Raw genomic sequence first — 20,815 nt, forward strand, 5'->3', positions numbered from 1 at the left:
CTCCGCGGCCGAGTTTCCCGGTACGGCCCGCCTATCCCCCCGGGTAGGGGAGAATAGGGGGCCGGGAGAGGCTTCCGACGCCGTCGTGAACCTCTCCAGGTTTCACAACGACGTCGGGCCTTGCGGAGAATTCCGTCCCATGACTTTCAAGTGAGGGTTAACATTCCTTATTACTGTAGGTTTCAATTGTGGCTCAGTGGGTAGCTCTCTCGTCTGTTACTCAGAAGATTATGGGTTCAAATCCCACCTGGGATGTGATTTTCCAGTACCCGTCATGGTGGGACCTGCTGTGAGATATTCTGTGACCCAGCCAAAAGTCCATTGACCTTCGTCCGGATTGGGTGACCCTGGGGTGGGCGGGGCTGGAAAATCCCACCCACTCTTTTCAAGAAGAACGCGGGGACTATCCTCGGAACCTTGACCCACATTTCAAGAATTATGGAATCCCTACAGTGCAGAAGGAGGCCATTCGGCCCATCAAGTCTGCACCGACCCTCCGAAAGAGCACCCTACCTAGACTCACTCCCCTGTCCTTTCTCAGTAACGCCACCTAACCCGCACATCTTTGGACTGTGGGAGGAAACCGGAGCACCCGGAGGAACCCCACGCAGACACGGGTGAAACGTGCAGACTCCACACAGTCACCGAGAACTGAACCCGAGACCCTGCCTTATTCTTTCACCAACATCACTAAAAACAAATGATCTGATCATTGTCAGGTTGCTGTTTGTGGGAGCTTGCTGTGTGCAAATTGGCTGATGTGCTTCTCCCTTTACAACCATGGGCGTGATTCCCCGGTTGATCAGGCCAGTGGGAAATTCTGGGCGCAGGCCAGCGCACCCAGGAAATCCCGTCGACAACGGCAGGGCCGGTAGATCCCGCTGACGGACTGGTCGGTAAACCCCACCCCACGTTTGCACTTCAAAAGTAATTGGCCGGCTGCAAAGTCCTTTGGGACATCCAGTGGTCACGAACGGTGCTAGACAAATGCAAGTCCCTATTTTTCCTTTTGAATTCCATGCAGTAACAAATAAACCTTTACTTCGCGCCATGAAAATGTTCGGGGAATTGACTCTTGTTGTGTTTTGGAAGTTAGGATGGGGGGTGGGGGGGCAAGAGCAAAGGAATGGTGCCAAAATTCTTCTCATGTCCTTCATACAAATTCACTGCTCACGTTATTAACCATCGCATGTCAAGAGATATTCGGTCATGCGGAGAGGAGGGGGCGTGGGGTTTGGATGGAAAAGGATGAGAAAAAGAATCTTGGGCGGGCTTTTCCGTTGCCCGATGTCCATATTATCATAATCGGCGATCGGGGGGAGATTCGACTCAGATGCCCAAAACGGGGCCAGCGCCGGTCAGCCATGCTCCGCCCCCTCTGGAATGGCGTCATCACGTCGCGTGCCGCTGCAACGTTGTTCGCGTGTCATCAGCCGGCCCTCATGCCAATGGGCCGGGTTCCCCACCGCGCGGGACACGTGTGGTCTCAGCCGTCGGGAATCCGGTGTTGGCGGCTGCAGACTGTGTCCAACGCCGCCACACTCAGCCGGGTTCCGTGCCGCTGGCCGGGGTGGGGGGGCTTCCGCCAGGGCTGGGGGGGGGACAGGTGGGGGGGGGGGGGGTGGCCAGGTGGTGTCCTGCAGGGTTGCGGATGACAGGTCGGGTCTGCGCCATGTTGTACGGCGCGACCGCTGCAGGTCGTCAGCTGTGCTCATGCGCAGCCAGAGATCCGGCCATTCTCCGGCCATTCCCGACGCGGGAGCCGGGAGTTTAACCCACCGCCGCTGCTAGCCCCTCACCAGTCCCGGAATCGCTTGTCGCCGATTTTTCCGTCGTCAACCTCCCGCAAATTCTCCGTTCAAGCCGGCACTTAGCCGCTGAAACGGAGAATCCAGCCGCTTGTATTACAGAATTGATTCCCAGCTGAATGTCGGAGTAACAACTGGGACTTGGTTCAGTGATCGAACTGTGAGCTACGTGGAAGATCGGCCAAAAATGAAACACCGAACGACAAGCAAAATAACTTCAGCCTTTGTCTTTTAAAAAAAAAAATCACATAGTGTAAAGATGTACTCAAAGGAAAGGCAGGAGCTTAAACAAAGCCCCTCAAACATATGTTAACTCTGCACAGTTCACCACCCCGCCCCCCCTCTCTCCCTTCGTACTTTAAATGCTTCTCCACCAGAATTTATACTGGACCAAAACTGCGATTGTGAATCAAGGATGGTCGCATTCGCCCCCCCCCCCCCGCCTTATTACTTCTGTTAAAAAAAAGAATTCTACCTTGTCTGCTGCCATGACAATGCCAGCAGTCTTCTGGGAAAGAGGCATGTTGCTTGTCTTGTACGGTTGCCAATCTTTACTGCACCACAATTCTATAACCTCCATAGTAAAGGGTCTGGGGCTCATTTCCTCTCTCAAGACTAAATGATGACGTTTGGTGCGGTTCATTCAGGGAAAGGAGCTTTTGGAAAGGAAGGCAAAACAAAACCAAAACATGACCGAACAGATCCCACAAAAAGAGAACTGTCCGAGGACACAAAAGGACTAGTGTGGAGGGTTGGCCTCGACACGCAGGCCAGAGGCTTGTTCACTCGCGCCCCGAGGAGCCCGGACTTCCAGCTCCATCGCCCCTCTTTTGGAGACGTGCCTTCACTCCCGTACTGGGAGCGTGCAGGTCACCCTGTGCCACTGACTTCATCTCCGTTGAGATCTGAAACTGCAGTGCACGTAGATTGTCGTAGAATTCCTGCAGTGCAGAAGGAGGCCATTCGGCCCATCGACCCTCCGAAAGAACACCCAACTAGGCCCCCCCTCCATCACCCTATCCTTGCAACCGCATAATCCCACCCAAACCTCACATCCCTGGACATCCTTCATCTATCAGGGTGAGGTAAAAAGAGAGCTTGGGGGGGGGGGGGGGGGGGGGTGGGGGGGGGGGACATATCCGACAAGCCAGAGAGACAACAAATACAAGAGGAAAATATTGCAGGCGCTGGAAACCTCAAACAAAAACTGGAAGTGCGGGAAATACTCAGCAGGCCGGGCAGCCTCTATGGAGAGAGAAACAGAGTCAACGGACAGGATTTACCAGCTGTTCAGGTCAGCGGGATATTTTGGTCTCAAGCCAGTTTCCCGGCGATGGGGGAGGGGGGAGGGGGGGTGCAGTCAACGGGAAATCCCACTGACAAGGGCGGGACCAGTAAATCCCGCTGGCGGGCCACCTCCACTGTCGAAAAACTTGCTGGTTGGTGTGGTAGTATGACTAGGGGTATTACGGTACCTGGAGTGTGAGCTGCCATTGGTGCAGAGGACTCGCTGCCCATTTGCCCAGGTATCGTGTGTCTCTTAGCCCGATTGGCTAAGAGGAAGGTAGCTCCGCCTACGAGGCAGGGTATAAGAACCCGTGTTCCCCGGCAGCCAGCCATTCTCCTGTATGTCTGCTGCCGGGTTCACTTCTTGCTAATTAAAGCCTTTCGTTCGGACTTCATCTACGTATCCTGTCCATTGATTGTGCATCAATCGGTAAATCCCACCCACTGCCAGACCTGCTGTGTTCCGTAGAAACATAGAAAATAGGAGCGGGGGAGGCCATTCGGCCCTTCGAGCCTTCACTGCCATTCATGATGACCGTGGTTGATCATTCAGCTCAATAGCCTGAGCCCACCTCTCCTCCCACCCCCCTCCTCCCACACCATATCCTTTGAACCCTCTTCACCACAAGTGCCATATCTAACTGCTTCTTGCAAACCATGTTTTAGCCTCAACTGATTTTTGTGGTGGTGAATTCCACCGGCCGACCACTCTCTAGGTGATAGAAGTTTTCCCTCAGCATCATCTCTTTCCCCCAGCGTTTTCGGTTTCTACTTCTGCTGCAGCTCAGTTCGGTTGAATTGGGTCCGTTTCTGTGCTTTGCAAAGCTGGGCTGTTTGAGCTGTTGGAGGCACGGGGAGAGATAAGGTTGTGTGGTAGTACGACTAGAGGTACTACGGTACCTGGGAGTGTGAGCTACTATTGGTGGAGGAGGCTCTCTGCTCATTGGCCCAAGTGTTGCTTTCTCATTGGTCAAGAGGAAGGCTCCGCCCAATGAGACGGAGTATAAGAACCCGTGTGTCCCAGCAGCCATCGTTCTTTCTGTACTCAAGCTGCTGGGGAAACATCTTGTAGTTTAAAGCCTTCAATTCGGACTACTGCTTTGTTTCAGTGGTTATTGATCGCGCATCAGGTTGCCAGCTCAGGTTAGATGTATTCCTGCAGGTTTCGTCACGTTCGAGCCTCCCCCTTCCCCAGTACCAAGAAAGTGGTCAGCTCAAGGTGAAAGGAAATGGGAAGAAAATCCTTTTTGTATAAATACCCTCCATTACACTACTTCTGAGTGTTCCTACATAACAGCAGCTACCACACTTCAATAGGTACTTGTACTTACCATAGATGTCGGCATATAGGTCGACCTTTGTAGCCTCGAAAAAAATCCCTCCAAAAACTGGAGTCGACTTATACACAGAGTGTAAAAGTGAACTGCTCGCCTGGCCTGGGTGAGGGTGCTCGTCATTTTGAAATGCCGTCTGCTTCTGAAGCGAAGAGTGGGTGTGTCTTGAACTCCCGCGCTCCTTCACAACACAGCCTGAGTCACCGGTTTGATCCCTTGTGCTAGGTTATAAGGTACAGATAAGGAAAACATGCACTCGTGGGGGGAGCAATGTGAATCTAGCATGTCATGGCGAAAAGGGTTGGGGATTGTGGGGCAGGTGTCGAACATATGCGGTGAGTATGTGTAAAAACAACGGGCGGGTTTCTCCGCTCCGGCGTATTAAGGGCTGACCCCACCGGAGGATCCGTGGAGTTCCACGATGCAAAAGTCGTCGTCACACCCGCCCCGATTCCGTTACTGGTGAGGGGCTAGCACCGGCGCCGCGTGAAGCACCCGCGGATCACATGAAAAGCGGTGGGTGAATCGCTGACTCCGTGCTTGGCACACGCAGGGCTTATGACAAGCTGCAGCCGCGCACGCCGACACCCCCCCACGCACGCACCGATCGCGCCAGGAAAAATGGCGCCGCTTGTGCTGGACCGCGCAACCCGTCCACCCCGAACCCACAGCCCACCTTCTGGCCACCCGCTCACTACTCCCCCCAGCCCTGGCAGAAGCCCCCCCCCCCCCCCCCCCCCCCCCCGCCGGCCAGCGGCACGACTGTCGGAGAAGTATGGCGGTGCAGGACACTCTCCGTACGCCACCACACCAGGTTCACGATTGTCGAGACCACATGTGGCCCGCGCCGTCGGGAACTCCGCCCATCGGAGGCGGAGCATCGTGGGCGGGCCCGATAATGAGATGCGGACGCGGTTGCAACTACGCGCCGCGCACTGCGCCGATTTGGAAGGGGCGGAGCATCGCAACCCGTGCCAAACCGGCGCCTGCCGCCATTTCCGCGTCGGTAGCTATCCTCCGCCCGATCGGTGTTCCCAATTTCGGCGTCGGGCAGCGGAGAATCCCGCCTAGCAGGATTTATACGGCAGCTTGATTTATATGACAGATTTAGGGTAAGTTGTGAAGTGCTTTGAGATATCCGGTGGTCGTGACAGGCACCATATAAATTCAAGTTTGTTTTCTTCGCCCCACTTGATTATAGTCCCAGAATTACTTACAGCAATGTCCAGGTTAATTATTTAATTCCTGGAGACTGCAGGACACCCTTGCAGGGTTGGGAGTGTAAACATTTGGTAGCCATGTCTCTTCAGCTACTTACGGAAGTGCGTCCCTGTGCAGAAGACCAAGAGGGTCACATTTACCCATACACTGTACATATACACACATAACCAACTTCACCAGGTAAGTCTTTAGAGGGCACCTCAAGTCTTCGGCGGGCATCTCAAGTCTTCAGAGGAGACTAAGCTTGAGACCGATCTTGGATGGGGTGAACTGACTTCCAGACAGGATGCCTCACATCTTGACATGGCAGGGTGTTAGCCCTGCCAATGGGAGGGCACACCTTTAACAGCAACATATCTATTCTCACCAGCCTATGGCTCTGTGTGACCCACATGAGTGCCTCCCGTATTTTCTAATCACAGCTATCAGATCGCCACCACTCTGCAGTGACTTCAGGAGCTAACACTATGATAAGCATGTGGAAAATCCCATCATCATTACACCGGGGGACCTTAACCAGAAACCTCCCATCTCTATGGAGTATTACAGCTGCCAGAGAAATATATAAAGGCTGAAAGTGAAATGGTCTCAATAGAACGCAGCTCCTTACCTCCACCTCCTCTTCAATAGAACTCTTATATGCCCTCACAGACACACACACAAAAGGATGTTGTAAGAATAAAGCACAGCAGTACTGAGACATGTAAGCCAAATGCAGCAAATCCAGCAGTTATCCAACAATATATACAGACTAGTCAGAGAATGACAGAATTCCGCTTCATGACTCAGTGATTCTGCAGCCGGAGCCCAGCCAATCACTTCAAAATAAAAGTGCCTCAGCTCTGCACAAAGTCCCGCTCTTTCACCACATCTAATTATTGACAATCAAGGATCATTCAGCCTGTAACCTCGCAGCTAAGAGGCTGGTTTAGCTCACTGGGCTAAATCGCTGGCTTTTAAAGCAGACCAAGCAGGCCAGCAGCACGGTTCGATTCCCGTACCAGCCTCCCCGGACAGGCGCCGGAATGTGGCGACTAGGGGCTTTTCACAGTAACTTCATTGAAGCCTACTCGTGACAATAAGCGATTTTCATTTTCATAATGACAAGTGGCAGGTTAACACCATTGCCTTTCAATCAACCCCCCTCTCTCCCCCACGCCCCCCTGTTCTCCCCGGCTTGAAATCATTTCAACGTGGATGATAACCGTCCGCTTAATAGCGGAAGTGAATCTTTCGTTACTTTGGGCAGTCAGCGCACCTTCAGGTTGACCTTGTGGACCACTGAGGGTGTCGTTGGGTGACCCCTCGGGTCGACACGCGTGAACCATTGCAGCAAGTGCCCCTCGAGTGATATACCGACATCGGAGAGAGATTCCCGGACCGGCCTCTCCGAACAGGCGCCGGAATGTGGCGACTCGGGGCTTTTCACAGTAACTTCATTTGAAGCCTACTTGTGACAATAAGTGATTTTCATTTCGTTTCAAATGTCTGATCCACTGGGCTGAAAAGAGGCCACAGTAAGCATCAGAAAGCCACCAAATGCAACAACAACTTGCATTTGTGTAGCACATTGTATGGAGTGAAACAGGAGCGCTATCAAACAATAATAATAAAATAATAAAAATAATATTTATTGTCACAAGTAGGCTGGCATTAACACTGCAATGAAGTTACTGTGAAAAGCCCCTAGTCGCCACACACTCTGGCGCCTGTTCGGGTACACTGAGGGAGAATTCAGAATGTCCTATTCACCTAACAAGCACGTCTTTCGGGACTTGAGGGAGAAAACCGGAGCACCCGGAGGAAACCCACGCAGACACGGGGAGAACATGCAGACTCCGCACAGTGACCCAAGCCGGGAATTGAACCTGGGACCCTGAAGCTGTGAAGCAATTGTGCTAACCACTGTGCTACCGTGCTGCCCAATGTGTCACACAAATGACATAAGAGGTCAGCAGAACCTTGGTCAAAGAGTGTCCGAAAGGATGATGAGGGGAGAGAGAGAGAGAGAGAGAGAGAGAGAGGGAGGGGTGGAGAGGTGGAGAGGTTTAAGCAGGGAACTCAGGATTTTAAGGATCCAGACAGCAGAAAGCACGGCCGATGCCAGCAGGGCGATGGAAGTTGGGGATGTGGACGAAATCGGGAGTAGGGAAGCGCAGAAAACCTGGGAGGCCTGTCGGGCTGGCGTTGGTTACGGGGCAGGGAGAGGCGAGGCTGTGGATGAGATTGGAAAACTAGGGTGAGAATTGTAAAATGGAGGGGTGATTGGATGGGAGTCCGTGTAGGCCAGTGAGCACAGGGGTGATAGGTGAGGGGGACTCGGTGTGAGTTAGAATGCAGGCAGCTGAGCTTATGGGGCTAATGGGTCGATAATAAATACGATTATATCCTGAATTAGCCAGTATTCGTTACAGATTCAAGCAAATATATCTAAATAGCCTAATAATTCTGATGTCGCAGGTGCAGTTTGGCTGGATCAGATATCATACATAGATTCATAGAATTTACCGTGCAGAAGGCGGCCATTCGGCCCATCTTGTCTGCACCGGCTGTTGGAAAGAACGCCCTCCCAACCGCACACCTCCACCCTATCCCCATAACCCAATAACCCCACCCAACACTAAGGGCAATTTTGGACACTAGGGGCAATTTATCACGGCCAACCCACCTAATCTACACATCTTTGGACTGTGGGAGGAAACCGGAGCACCCGGAGGAAACCCACGCACACACGGGGAGAACGTGCAGACTCCGCACAGACAGTGACCCAAGCCGGGATTCGAACCTGGGACCCTGGAGCTGTGAAGCAATTGTACTAACACTATGCTACCGTGCTGTCCCCATCGTGACAGCGATATCAATAATTCGCTCAGGGTGCAATGCTGCCAATCATCTGTTGTGTCTTCACTGATTTGGGCATTGGCCAATATGTGCCCCTCATCAACATCATTGCGAAACAGATGACCTTGTTGACACTACATTGTGGGATCTTGCTGTGCCCAAAGTTGCCCGCTGTGTTTCTGGACATGACAACAGCATCTCAGCTTCAGAAATACATTACTGGATGGGCCGAGTGGCCTAATTCTGCTTCTATGTCTTATGGTCTTATTGATGTTAAAAGGTTTTGCTTTGCGCTCGGGGAGTGAAAGGCTCGGCTGGAAGTGGAAGGCCTTTCTTCCTTTCCTCTCTGCGGCCCAGGTGAAGCCTGGGCACCCAGTTTGTGGGCACTGAGTGCAGTAACATGGCCAAAGCTGCTGTACCTGCCAGGTACAGAATGTAGGTCTGGAAAGGTGGAGAGTACGTTGCTCGGGGCCTGCCCGAGGGTTTAACCCTATAATTAGATTCACCTTCAGCTGAGATTGACACGCCAATTATTAACAGTTTGCACTTTATACCGTTCCTTCAATCGTCCGGGCGTCCAATCAAAGAAAGGCATTGCTTAAGGTCCAAGGTTCATTTACATTTAAATTGGCAGCTATAGAATGGGTGAAAGCCCAAGGAATTGGTGAACAATTGCAGCCAGCCAGCACAGAACCAGGCCATCTGGTTCCATGAATTGAGTACTTGAGTTGGCAGGTCATGTTACAGTTGTACAAGACTTTTTTTCGCCCACAGTTGGAATACTGCGTACAGTTCTGGTCGCCACATTACCAAAAGGATGTGGATGATTTGGAGAAGGTGCAGAGGAGGTTCACCAGGATGTTGCCTGGTATGGAGGGCGCTAGCTATGAAGAGAGGTTGAGTAGATTAGGATTATTTTCATTAGAAAGACGGAGGTTGAGGGGGGACCTGATTGAGGTCTACAAAATCATGAGAGGTGTAAACAGGGTGGATAGCAAGAAGCTTTTTTCCCCCAGAGTGGGGGACTCAATTACTAGGGGTCACGAGTTCAAGGTGAGAGGGGAAAAGTTTAAGGGAGATGTGCGTGGAAAGTTCTTTACGCAGAGGGTGGTGGGTGCCTGGAAAGCATTGCTGGTAGAGGTGGGCACGATAGCATCATTTAAGACGTATCTAGACAGATACATGAATGGGCAAGGAGCAGAGGGATACAGATCCTTAGAAAATAGGCGACAGGTTTAGATAGATGATCTGGATCGGTGCAGGCTTGGAGGGCCGAAGGGCCTGTTCCTGTGCTGTAATTTTTCTTTGTTCTTTGTTCTCCTTTGAATGGTGGACGCTGGAGGTGCTGGGCTGTTGTATAAATACGAGTAATAATATTCTGGTTGAATCTGATAAGTTTCCTTTGCTTTATTTCTTACTGGATTGCCAACTGCTCCACTTTCAAAAGACGGCATTTTTGCTTAAGTATCTTCGATTTCCACTGATGTCACTTCGTTCACCTAACTTGTCGTGGGCGACCTAAACCAGTGTCACTAAATAAGGAATAGTCAGTCCATACATCCATGGCAACATAAGAATTAGAAGCTGGGGTCGGCCTTCGGGCCCTTCGAGCATGCCCCACCATTAAAAAAAGATCATGGCTGATCTTTGACCCCCACCTCCGCCTTCCTTTACACCCCTCTTGTCCCATAGTGCCCGAAGATCCATCAACGTCTGCCTTGTGACTGACCAGCCACAGGCTCTGTGGGGAATTCCAGACGTTCATAACTCTGAGCGAATGTAGTTCTCCTCACCTCACTCATAACTGGCTGACCCCTCATCCAGGGAATGTTGAACCTGTACCGACCCCAGTCACAATCTGAAGAGATTGGTGGGAAAGTGGAACTTGCATATCACAGCCATCAATGAGAACAGAGAACATACAGTGCAGAAGGAGGCCATTCGGCCCATCGAGTCTGCACTGACCCACTTAAGCCCTCGCTTCCACCCTATCCCCATAACCTAATAACTCCTCCTAACCTTTTTGGACACTGGGGGGCAATTTAGCTTGGCCAATCCACCTAACCTGCACGTCTTTGGACTGTGAGAGGAAACCGGAGCACCTGGAGGAAACCCACGCAGACACAGGGAGGACTTGCAGGCTCCACAGACAGTGACCCAGTGGGGAATCGAACCTAGGACTCTGGCGCTGTGAAGCCACAATGCTAGCCACGTGTGCTACTGTGCTGCCCAAATTGAAGGGGTGGGGAAGCATTTAAGGTAAGTAAATAAAAGTCACCATAGTTCCAGATGACCATAGGCTGCTTTCCCCTTTGAGGGGGGGTGAGCTGACTGGCGGTGATTTAACCTGTCGATTGCTACACCTCAGGCGAGGGGCAGGGTTGAGAAGGCAGGGCCTTCATAAATAACCTCAGCCGGTACGGGAATTGAACCCGCGCTCATGGCCTCTCTCCGCATGACGAACCAGCCATCCAGCCAACAGAGCTAAACCAGCCCCCACATGCATTTAAGGGGACGCTGGATGAAGACACCAAGGAGAAAGGAACAGATGGATATGTCGACTGATTTAGATGAAGCAAAGTGGAAGGAGGCAAACTCGACTGGAATCAGGGCCAGCAATGCCCAGTGACTTGTTTCTGTGTTGTAACTACGATGTCATAAAGCAATTAAATGACTCAAAAAAGTTTCTTAAATTCCCTGGGGAGAAATCAGAGAAAACCTAGCGAAAGGTGAGGGAAGGAAATAAGGTCAAGCCCTCCTCCCCCCTCCCGCACCACACCAACGTGAGGGATATTAATCCATCAAGTCACACAATGTTAAGACTCCCAGCATTGCTGGGAACAGTTGGATCTGTGTTTAATGCAGAGTGGTTTGTGTGGAATTACTACTATTCTGAAAGGCTCTGGATCAACTCCTTATTTGGTAGCCGGCTGAAACAGTTTTGTTCAAACATTCTGGACAATCCCCCAAAGTCTGGCACCGGCAGGTCAGCCTGACTCAGCCTCCTTTGTTGTTTTTTTCCCCCCCCAAACATAATCCGATTTTAAACAACGCTCCTGCCCATTTAAGGAGCGCCTTTCCTTTTTGCGGACCGTGACCTGTTTTCCTCTTTTCTGCCTTTCTCTCCCCTCCTACGTCTCGCCCCGACTGGACGTTTGAAAAACAAAGAGGGACGTAAAATCCCCAATCAGCTGCCGTTCCCTAAATTCCGATGTTTTAATCCCGATCGGTGTGTCACGCCGTTTAACATGTTTAATTGCCTAGAGTGTGGCAAAGGTCATATTTGCAGTTTGGGAAGAAATGAGCTGCGTTGCAATGTGCCTGGCTGTAAAACAAATGGGGAAAGTGGAGGGAAGCTGCAAATCTTTCTCACTTTGCATCAATATTGAATTACGCGGCGGAGAAGGAGGCTATTTGATCTGTTTGCGCCTCATTGCAAAACCTATTCAATTAGTTCCACTCCCCTTGCACTTTCCCGATAGCTAGAGTTCTCCCTTTTCAAACTGATCCCAGTGGCAAGGGGCCAGAAGTCTCGGATCGAAGCCAGCGGGATGAAGAGGAGAATTTTTTTCTCATTTGAATCCGAGTTGTTATGATATTTAGCGCGTTGCTTGAAAGGGTGGTGGAAACAAATTCAACAGTCAACCTCAAAAAGCAATTTGATAAACACTTAGTGGAGGGGTGTGGGACTAATCAGATAGTCATTTTTTTAGGGACTCTGTCCCCAAGCCGTCGTGAAAACCGTGGCCTTTCACGCCAGAAAAACTGGTGTGAAAGGGTCACATATTCATAGCCCTGCAGGGGGCGAGCAGTGAACCATCGTGAAATTAGCAGCAGGTACGGGCCCCCGCACTTCAGGGTCAGAGGCCGCGCATGCGCACGATGGCGGCCTCCAGCGGCTGCATTGTGCTCCATGACGGACTCGGACCTCGGAACTGGACTTTACCAATAGTGCCCCGATCGGCTGCGCGCCTGATCCTGACCGCCCGCCCAAAATGAGCATGGTGCCGTATTGCCGATTGGCCCGCCCCCGACCATGGCGGCCGCGGACTGAGTCCGCAGCCGCCACGCTAGTATTCCAACCGGTAGGACCATGTTAGATCTATGCTGTCGGGACTTCGGCCGGTCTGGGGTGGGAATGACGGAGCGAGCCTCCAGCAATGGCTGCAGGTAGGCGATACACGGCGCGGCGTGCTCTCGGGGTACGCCGCTTCTCGGGGCCCGCAGAATCGGGGAACCATGCCGATTCCATGCTGGAAACTGGATTCTCCGCCCGCTGCCCAGGCCCACCTATTTCCATCTCCATAACATTGTCCGACTCCACCCCTGTCACAGCTCATCTGCTATTAAAAGCTTCATGCATGTCTTTTTAAGCCCAAACTTGACTATTCCAAATTTAGGGGAGGTGGTGGCCAAGTGGTATTGCCGCTGAACTGATAATCTAGAGACCATAAGACACAGGAGCAGAATTAGGCCACTCGGCCCATCGAATCTGCTCCACCTTTCAATCATGGCTGATATGTTTCTCATCCCCAATCTCCTGCCTTCTCCCCATAACCCTTGATCCCCACTGTTAACCTTTACTAACCACCAGGGTAATGTTCTGGGGGCCGTGACTCAAATCCCACCACGGCAGATTCAATTATAAAAATCTGCAATTAAAAGTCTAAAGGTGACCACAAAAGCATTGTCGATGGTCGTAAAAACCCATCTGGGTTCACTAATGTCCTTTAGGGAAGGAAATCTGCCGCCCTTACCCGGTCTGGCCTACATGTGCCTCCAGACCCACAGCAACATGGCTGACTCTTAACTACCTTCCGAAATGGCAAACCACTCAGTTCAAGGGCAATTAGGGATGGGCAACGATGGCTGGCCCAGCCCAGCGACACCCATATTCTGCGAAATAATAAAATATTTCTCTCCTGGCTGATCTTTCAAGTGAGAAGATAGATGGAAGTTACAGCATCTCCTGCATCCTCTGTATAGGTATAGTCCCTGAATTGACTAACCACCTCTCAACAACATAATGTACAGATGGAGCAAGAGACACTGAGGCAGTAGTTGAAAGACGAAAGGTTAGATTTTGAAGGGCTGCCTAGGCAGGAACATGACAGGACATGATTAATCTGTTTCCTCCATCTAAACCACTCAATTAAAAAAATGGGTAATAGGTCTTGAATAATGGAGAGAGTTACAACGCTGTAATACCAGGGAGAGGTTCTGATGATTTGACCTCTTCAACTGAAAGCAGTTAAAAAAGCTTCTAATTCTTCCCCAGATCCTCCTATTCCACCAGAACGATATTTAACCATCCTCACACGGGCGGCCTGTTAGGCTTCAAAATGCTGTTGTGGTTACATTGCTTCCAGGTGTGCATGCATGCAGCATCATCAACTGTCATGGACAATAGAAAATAGCAGCAGGAGGGGGCCATTCGGCACTGCCTTTCCTCATGATCATGGGCGATCCTCCAACTCAATAGCCTGTTCCTGCCTTCCCCCCATATCCCTTGATCCCCTTCGCCCCAAGTGCGATATCTAACTGCTTCTTGAAAGCGTAAAATGCTTCACAGCTCCAGGGTCCCAGGTTTGATTTCCGGCTTGGGTCACTCTTTGTGTGGAGTGTGGTGGTATGATTAGCATAGCTGCCTGCCATTGGTGCAGAACACCGGCTTACCATTGGCCCTGGTCGGTCATGTACCTCTCGACCGGTTGGTTGAGGCCAGTCATGTGACGGCTCCTCGATTGGTCGAGAGGCTGAGTTAACCCCGCCTCCAGGGCGGGGTATAAATACCCAGAATGCCCGGCGGTCGTCCTTCTACTGTAATCGACCGCAGGGCTAACATCTAGTAGATTAAAGCCATACTTTTGTTCAGCAACTCGTCTCGTGTTCAATTGATGGTACATCATGGAGTTTGCACGTTCTCCCTGTGTCTGCGTGGGTTTCCTCCGGGTGCTCTGGTTTCCTCCCACAAGTCCCGAAAGACGTGCTGTCAGGTAAATTGGACATTCTGAATTCTCCCTCTGTGTACCTGAACAGGCGCTAGAATGTGGTGACTAGGGGCTGTTCACAGTAACTTCATTGCAGCGTTAATGTACGCCGACTTGTGACAATAAAGATTATTATTATTTAGGTCTCAACTGCTTTCGGTGCTAGTGAATTCCACAGGCTCACCACTCTCTCGGTGAAGAAATGGGGCGAGACGCTTCGACTCCCCCGCCAGGTAGGAGAATCGGCGGGGATCTGCGTGAATCCCGCCCCTGCCGTCCTCCCAATTCTCCCACCCCCCAAAAACCGGCGTGACGTGACTCGCGCCGCCCGCCTCGGAGAACGGCGGGATCCGGCGCGACTCAATGGGCCTCCGGGTCTCTCTGGATTCTCCAGCTCGCGGTGGGCCGAAGTCCCGCCCGTTCTATGCCGGTCCCGCCAGCGTAAATTGGAGTTGGTCCCTTACCGACGGCACCTGGTGGCATGGGCAGGCTCCGGGGTTCTTGGGGGGCCGCGGGGGGACCTGGCCCCGGGAGGTGCCCCCATGGTGGCCTGGCCCGCGGTCGGGGTCCACCACGCCTGTGGCGTGGGGGCACTCTATTTCTTCTGCACTGGAGGCCATGGTCATCCACCATTCCCGGTGCAGAAGTGACTTTATGTGCGCATGCACGGGGATGATGCCAGCATGCGCTGGCGCTCCCGCGCATGCACCGACTCGCGCCGGCTGGCGGAGGCCCTTCAGTGCCGGTTGGCGTGGCGCCAGGCCCCTATCCCGCCGGCCGGCAGGCGCCAACCACTCCGGGGCAGGCCTAGCCCCTGAAGGTGCGGAGGATTTGGGGCGGCCCGACGCCAGAGTGGTTCACTCCATCCTGCCGGGATCCCCCACCCCGCCGGGTACGGGAGAATCCCACCCATGATTTTTTAAACCTCAGTCCTAAATGGTCTACCCCGTATCCTTAGACTGTTTCCTGGTTCTAGACAGACCCACCATCGGGAACATCCTTCCTGCATCTACCCTGTCCAGTCCTGTTAGAATTCCGTGAGATCTCGCCTCATTCTTCTGAACTCCAGTAAATACAATCCTAACCGACGCAAACTCCCTCTTACATCAGTTCCGCCATCCCAGAAATCAGCCTGGTAAACCTCCTCTGCACTCCCTCCATAGCAGGAATATCCTTCCTGATGTACCGTCAATTCGACTCGAGACACATTTAGGATCCGAACTGTGGCTTTAATCGGCTAGTTGTTAGCCCAGTGGTCGACTACAGAGAATGGCCGACCGCCGGGAACTCTGGGTACTTATATCCCGCCTCAGAGGCGGGGCCTACTTGCCTCTTGACCAATTGGAGAGCAGTCACATGACTAGTCCCAACCAATCGGACGAGAGGCACATGATCAGCCAGAGCCAATGGGAAGCCAGTGCTCTGCACCAATGGCAGTGCTCATATCCATACCACCACACTTCCTCAGATAAGGAGTCCAAAACTGCACACAATACTCCAGGTGTGGCCTCACTGAGGCCCTGTATAATTGCAGCAAGACATCCCTGCTCCTGTACTCGAATCCTCTCGCAATGAAGGGCAACATACCATGAGCCTTCTTTACTGCCTGCTGTACCTGCATGCTTACCTTCAGCAACTGGTGTATGAGGACACCCAGGTCTCATTGCATATTCCCCTCTCTTAATCTACAGCCACTCAGATAATAATCTACCTTTCTTGTTTGTGCTTCCAAAGTGGATAACCTCACATTTATCAACATTATACTGCCATGCATTTGCCCACTCACTCAAATTGTCCACTGAAGCATTTATGCATCCTCCTCACAGCTCACCCTCCCAACCAGCTTTGTATCATCTTCATTTAGTCATGTATAATATATTACATTTAGTTCCCTCATCAAAATCATTAATATTGATAGAACCATCAATTCACTAGACACGTGCTTTAAGATATGAACAGTGGTTTTAATCTACTTACTACAGAGCCAGCCTGTTACCCGTTGAACTCTCAATGAACTGCAGGCTGGCTCTGGACAAGGGTATTTATACAGCAGTCCGGGGGAGGAGTCATGGGCGGAGCCAAGGGTGGAGCCCTATACAAACTCCTGAGCATTCCCAGAGCTACTCCCCCTAGTGGTCGGATAATGCTACTGCGCTTACAATGGTATTGGTAAATACAGTGTGAATTACTAAGTTACATTCACCACAAATATGTACTGTAACTAGCTGAGGTTCCAATACCCATCCCCGTGGTGCAGTACAAGTCACTGTCAGCTATTCAGGAGAAGATCCATTTATTCCTACTCTTTGTTTAGGTCTGACAGCCAGTTTTCCATCCTTGCCAATGAATGGGTGGGAGAAGGGTGGAAAGGTTATGTTGTGCTGACCAACAGCAGTGCCCAGAATCAAAACGGGGGAGATTTTCAAACTTGGGGTTGGATGCAGCATCAGTGAAGCAACAGCTTGGTAGATGGTGAGTGTCTTGAAGGGGGAAACTTACAGAAGGTGGTCTTCCCTTGTTCCTGCTGTCCTTGTCCTTCTGGGTGGTAGAGGTCGTGGTTAGGAAGGTGCTGTCATAGAATAGAATTCATAGAATTTACAGTGCAGAAGGAGGCCATTCGGCCCATCGAGTCTGCACCGGCTCTTGGAAAGAGCACCCTACCCAAGGTCAACGCGTCCACCCTATCCCCATAACCCAGTAACCCCACCCAACACTAAGGGCAATTTTGGACACTAAGGGCAAGTTATCATGGCCAATCCACCTAACCTGCACATCTTTGGACTGTGGGAGGAAACCGGAGCACCCGGAGGAAACCCACTTTTTATTTTTCTTTTTTCTTTTTTTTTCTTTTTTCTTTTCTTAATGTAAATTTGCACAGCTTTCCCCTGTCGATGACGCATTGGTGAGTTGCTGCAGTGCGTCTGGTAGACGGTACACACGGCTGCCGCAGTGTGTCGGTGGTGGAGGGAGAGAACATTTAAGGTGGTGGATGGGGGGGCAGACTGGTCAATGTCACATTTTTGTTTGCCAAGTTTGCTGTGTGCAATAGATTTCCATGTATCCTGCACTACAACAGTGACGACATCTGATTAGGTTTAAAGATATGAAACTTGGAAGAATTGAAAACTGTGAAGGGGACCGTGTAGAGCTGGAAAAGGACATGGACAAGTGGGTGGAGTGGGCAGATGGATGGCAGATGAAGTTCAAAGCTGGGAAGTGTGGGGTGATGCATTTTTGTAGGAAGACCATGCAGAGCCAATATAAATTAAACCATAAAATGGTGCAGGAGCAGAGAGACTTTGCTGTGTATGTGCATGTGGTATTCTGGACGTTATTGATAAGGGCACAGTGTACAAGAGCAAGGAGCTGGCGCTGAATTTATATAAGACACTAGTTCGACCTCATCTGGAATATTGTGTACAGTTCTGGGATCCACATTAAAGGGAGGATGAGAACACATTGGAGAGAGGGTGCGGATGAGGTTTACAGAATGGTTCCGGGGTGAGAAACTTCAGTTATGAGGATGGATTGGAGAGGTTGGCACTGTTCTCCTGGTGGAGAAGAAGAATAAGAGGAGGTTTGATAGAGATGATCAAAATCACGAGGGGGCTGGACAGACGAGAGGGTGGGGGGGGGGGGGGGGGGGGGACTGCTCCCACTTGTGAAAGGATCAAGAAAGAGAGGTCACAGCTTTAAAGTGATTTGCAAAAGAAGCAAATGCGTGGTGAGAAAAAAAAAACCTCTCTTTCACACAGCAAGCGGCTGGGGTCCGGAATGCACGGCCTAGACGTGTGGTGGAGGCAGGTTCGATCGAGGCATTCGAGATGATTCTTCCAATAGGAGCAAAGTGAAGGGGTACAGGGAAGAGGGAGGGGAATGGCGCTGCGTCATGGTGCTCATTTGGTGAGCTAGTACAGACACGACGGGCCAAATGGCCTCCTTCTGCACCGTAACAATTCTGTGAAGTGCCTTGAGATTGCAGGTGGTCGTGAATATAAATTTAAGTTTTTCTTTCTTTTGCGGGGGGGGGGGGGGGGGGGGGGGAGGGGCCCTTGGTTTAACATCTCCTCTGAAAGCGGATGAAGACACTCATTCGCTCGAATTGGCGAACCCACAGCACTGTCCGTCAGACGGCAGCAATGTGCTGCAGGCTGTGTGCATAATAAGAGTAAACCTCTCCCATCAGAACGAGCATCAGTAAACTGGACTGCTTTGCCTAAAGGCTGCAGCGGACAGTTCAAGATCGTAAACAGTGATATTTCAATCCAATTTCCCGGAGGGAAGAAAGTATCCAATGGGGGGGGGGAACTAGATGGAGTTGGATTCAACTTTCTCACAAGGTTTTTGACAGGAGGTCCAGGTCGAATAAGTGAAGTTTATCATGAAAAATGAGCAATGTGTAATAGTAATTGCTGTCAATTTGGAAAACTGTTTCCCTATATTACAACGCTGACTACAATCGAAAATTGTTGGCTTTCAAGTGCCTCTGGCTGTGAAATACAAAAATAGATGCGCATTTATATTATGCCCTTGTCAACCTCATAATTGTCCCAGGCCACTTTACAGCCAATTAAGTACTTTTTGAAGTGTAGTCAATGTTGTAATGTCGGAAACACGGCAGTCAATTTGCTCACAGCAAGCTCCCACAAACAGCATTGTGATGGTGGGCCAGATAATCTGTTTTGGTGTTCGTGACTGAGGGCTAAATATTGCTCAGGACACCGGGAAGAACTCCCATGCTCCACTAGACCATGCGGTGTTTATGTATACCTGAGAGGACAGACACGGCCTTGTCTACATACGTAATAGCAACATCTTTCTTTTATTTGAATAGAGGACCATGCACCCCACTCGATGTCTGGCCAACTACTAGATCCAGCAAAAAACAAACCATTCATGTCATTGCAATCTGTAGGATCTGGAGGTGCAATAAAATGCCCGCAGGTTCCACTTCCATTACAAAAGTGGTTCCTCTGAAAAGTACATTTTACACACACACACACACACACACAAATGCACACACACAGACAGACACAAACACTGATAGACACACAAATGCACATACACAAACACATGAACAGACACACACACTAATGCACACTCACCCACACACAAATGTACATACACAAACACACACACATGAACAGACACACACACTAACGCGCGCACACACACACACGAACAAATGCACTAATGCACACACAAATGCACACACACAAGCAGACACACACACTAATGCACACACACTTGAACAGACACACTAACGCACACACACACAAATGCACACAGACACATGAATAGACACACACACTAACATACACACAAATGTACACAGACACATGAGCAGTTACACACACTAATGCACACACGCACAAATGCACACACATGAACAGACACACACTAACGCAGACACACAAATGCACAAACACACACCCATATTTGTTGAGTTGATTGAATGGCTTATATTTTTGCTAATGATACTATTTTAACACTGGTTGCAATCCTGGTTCATTGCTGACTTTAAAATACCCAGAAAAACCCCAAGCTCTGTGATTTTGATGTGAAACTGTTGCAGATGGGAATTAATCACATTTTTTAAGAGAAGTATTTTGTTTTGAGAAAAACGAATTTTACATTGGCTGCTATTTAACATTCACAGTAAGGGAGGGTTAAAAACTTCATTGAAGCAGCAGACGCAGGAATTTTATATGAATGATATAGTGCTTTTAGTTATCCGTCTTTACACAGCGTGTGGGTTCAATCCTCAAGTGAATAATACAAAAAGGATATGGAGGCACTGGAAAAAAGGGCAAAAAAGATTTACGATGATGATACCAGAACTGAAAGGTTCTGACTATTAGGAAAGACTGAACGAGGAAAGTAAAGATTGAGGGGCGGCCTAATAGAGGTGCTTAAAACTATGAAGCGGTTTTATGGGGCAGAAATGGAGAAGATGTTTCCACTTGTGTGGCAGAGGTCAAAACTAGAGGCCATGAATATAAAGTCGTCAGTAATAAATACAATAGAAAATTCAGGAGAAATTGCTTTAGCCAGCGAGAGGTCAGAATGTGGAAGCATGTTCCACATTTGTTCAGGTGGATAGCATTGATGCATTTAAGAGGACGTTAGGTACTTACATGAGGGAGAAAGAAATAGAAGGATAGGGTTCGATCAGTGATCCCCAAGCTTTTTAAGCACAAGATCACTTTTAGAATCTTAATGCAGCAGAAGATCTGCTCTTACAAATTCGGCTTTACTAAAACCCCGAAACGTTCGCGATGCATAATAATTATTCTTAGTGTGACACCTGTGCTTGCACACTATCTGTGACTGC

At 50.4% G+C, this 20,815-nt stretch overlaps 1 protein-coding gene across 8 annotated transcripts in view; it reads right to left on the reverse strand.

Moving 5' to 3' along the window:
• The window catches only part of palld (palladin, cytoskeletal associated protein), a 499,404-nt gene that overhangs the window by 123,796 nt on the left and 354,793 nt on the right, over positions 1-20,815 (reverse strand). The window contains exon 1 of one of the 8 annotated variants that reach the window (XM_038805835.1): positions 6,261-6,415. The exons of the other annotated variants lie outside the window; for them this stretch is intronic. The gene's annotated coding sequence lies outside the window, so the exon portion shown is untranslated. Of the gene's footprint in view, positions 1-6,260; positions 6,416-20,815 lie in introns of those variants that run through there. 8 annotated transcript variants of the gene reach the window in all.

This window comes from Scyliorhinus canicula, chromosome 8 (genome assembly GCF_902713615.1).
Source record: "Scyliorhinus canicula chromosome 8, sScyCan1.1, whole genome shotgun sequence".
NCBI classification, from domain to species: Eukaryota; Metazoa; Chordata; class Chondrichthyes; order Carcharhiniformes; family Scyliorhinidae; genus Scyliorhinus; species Scyliorhinus canicula.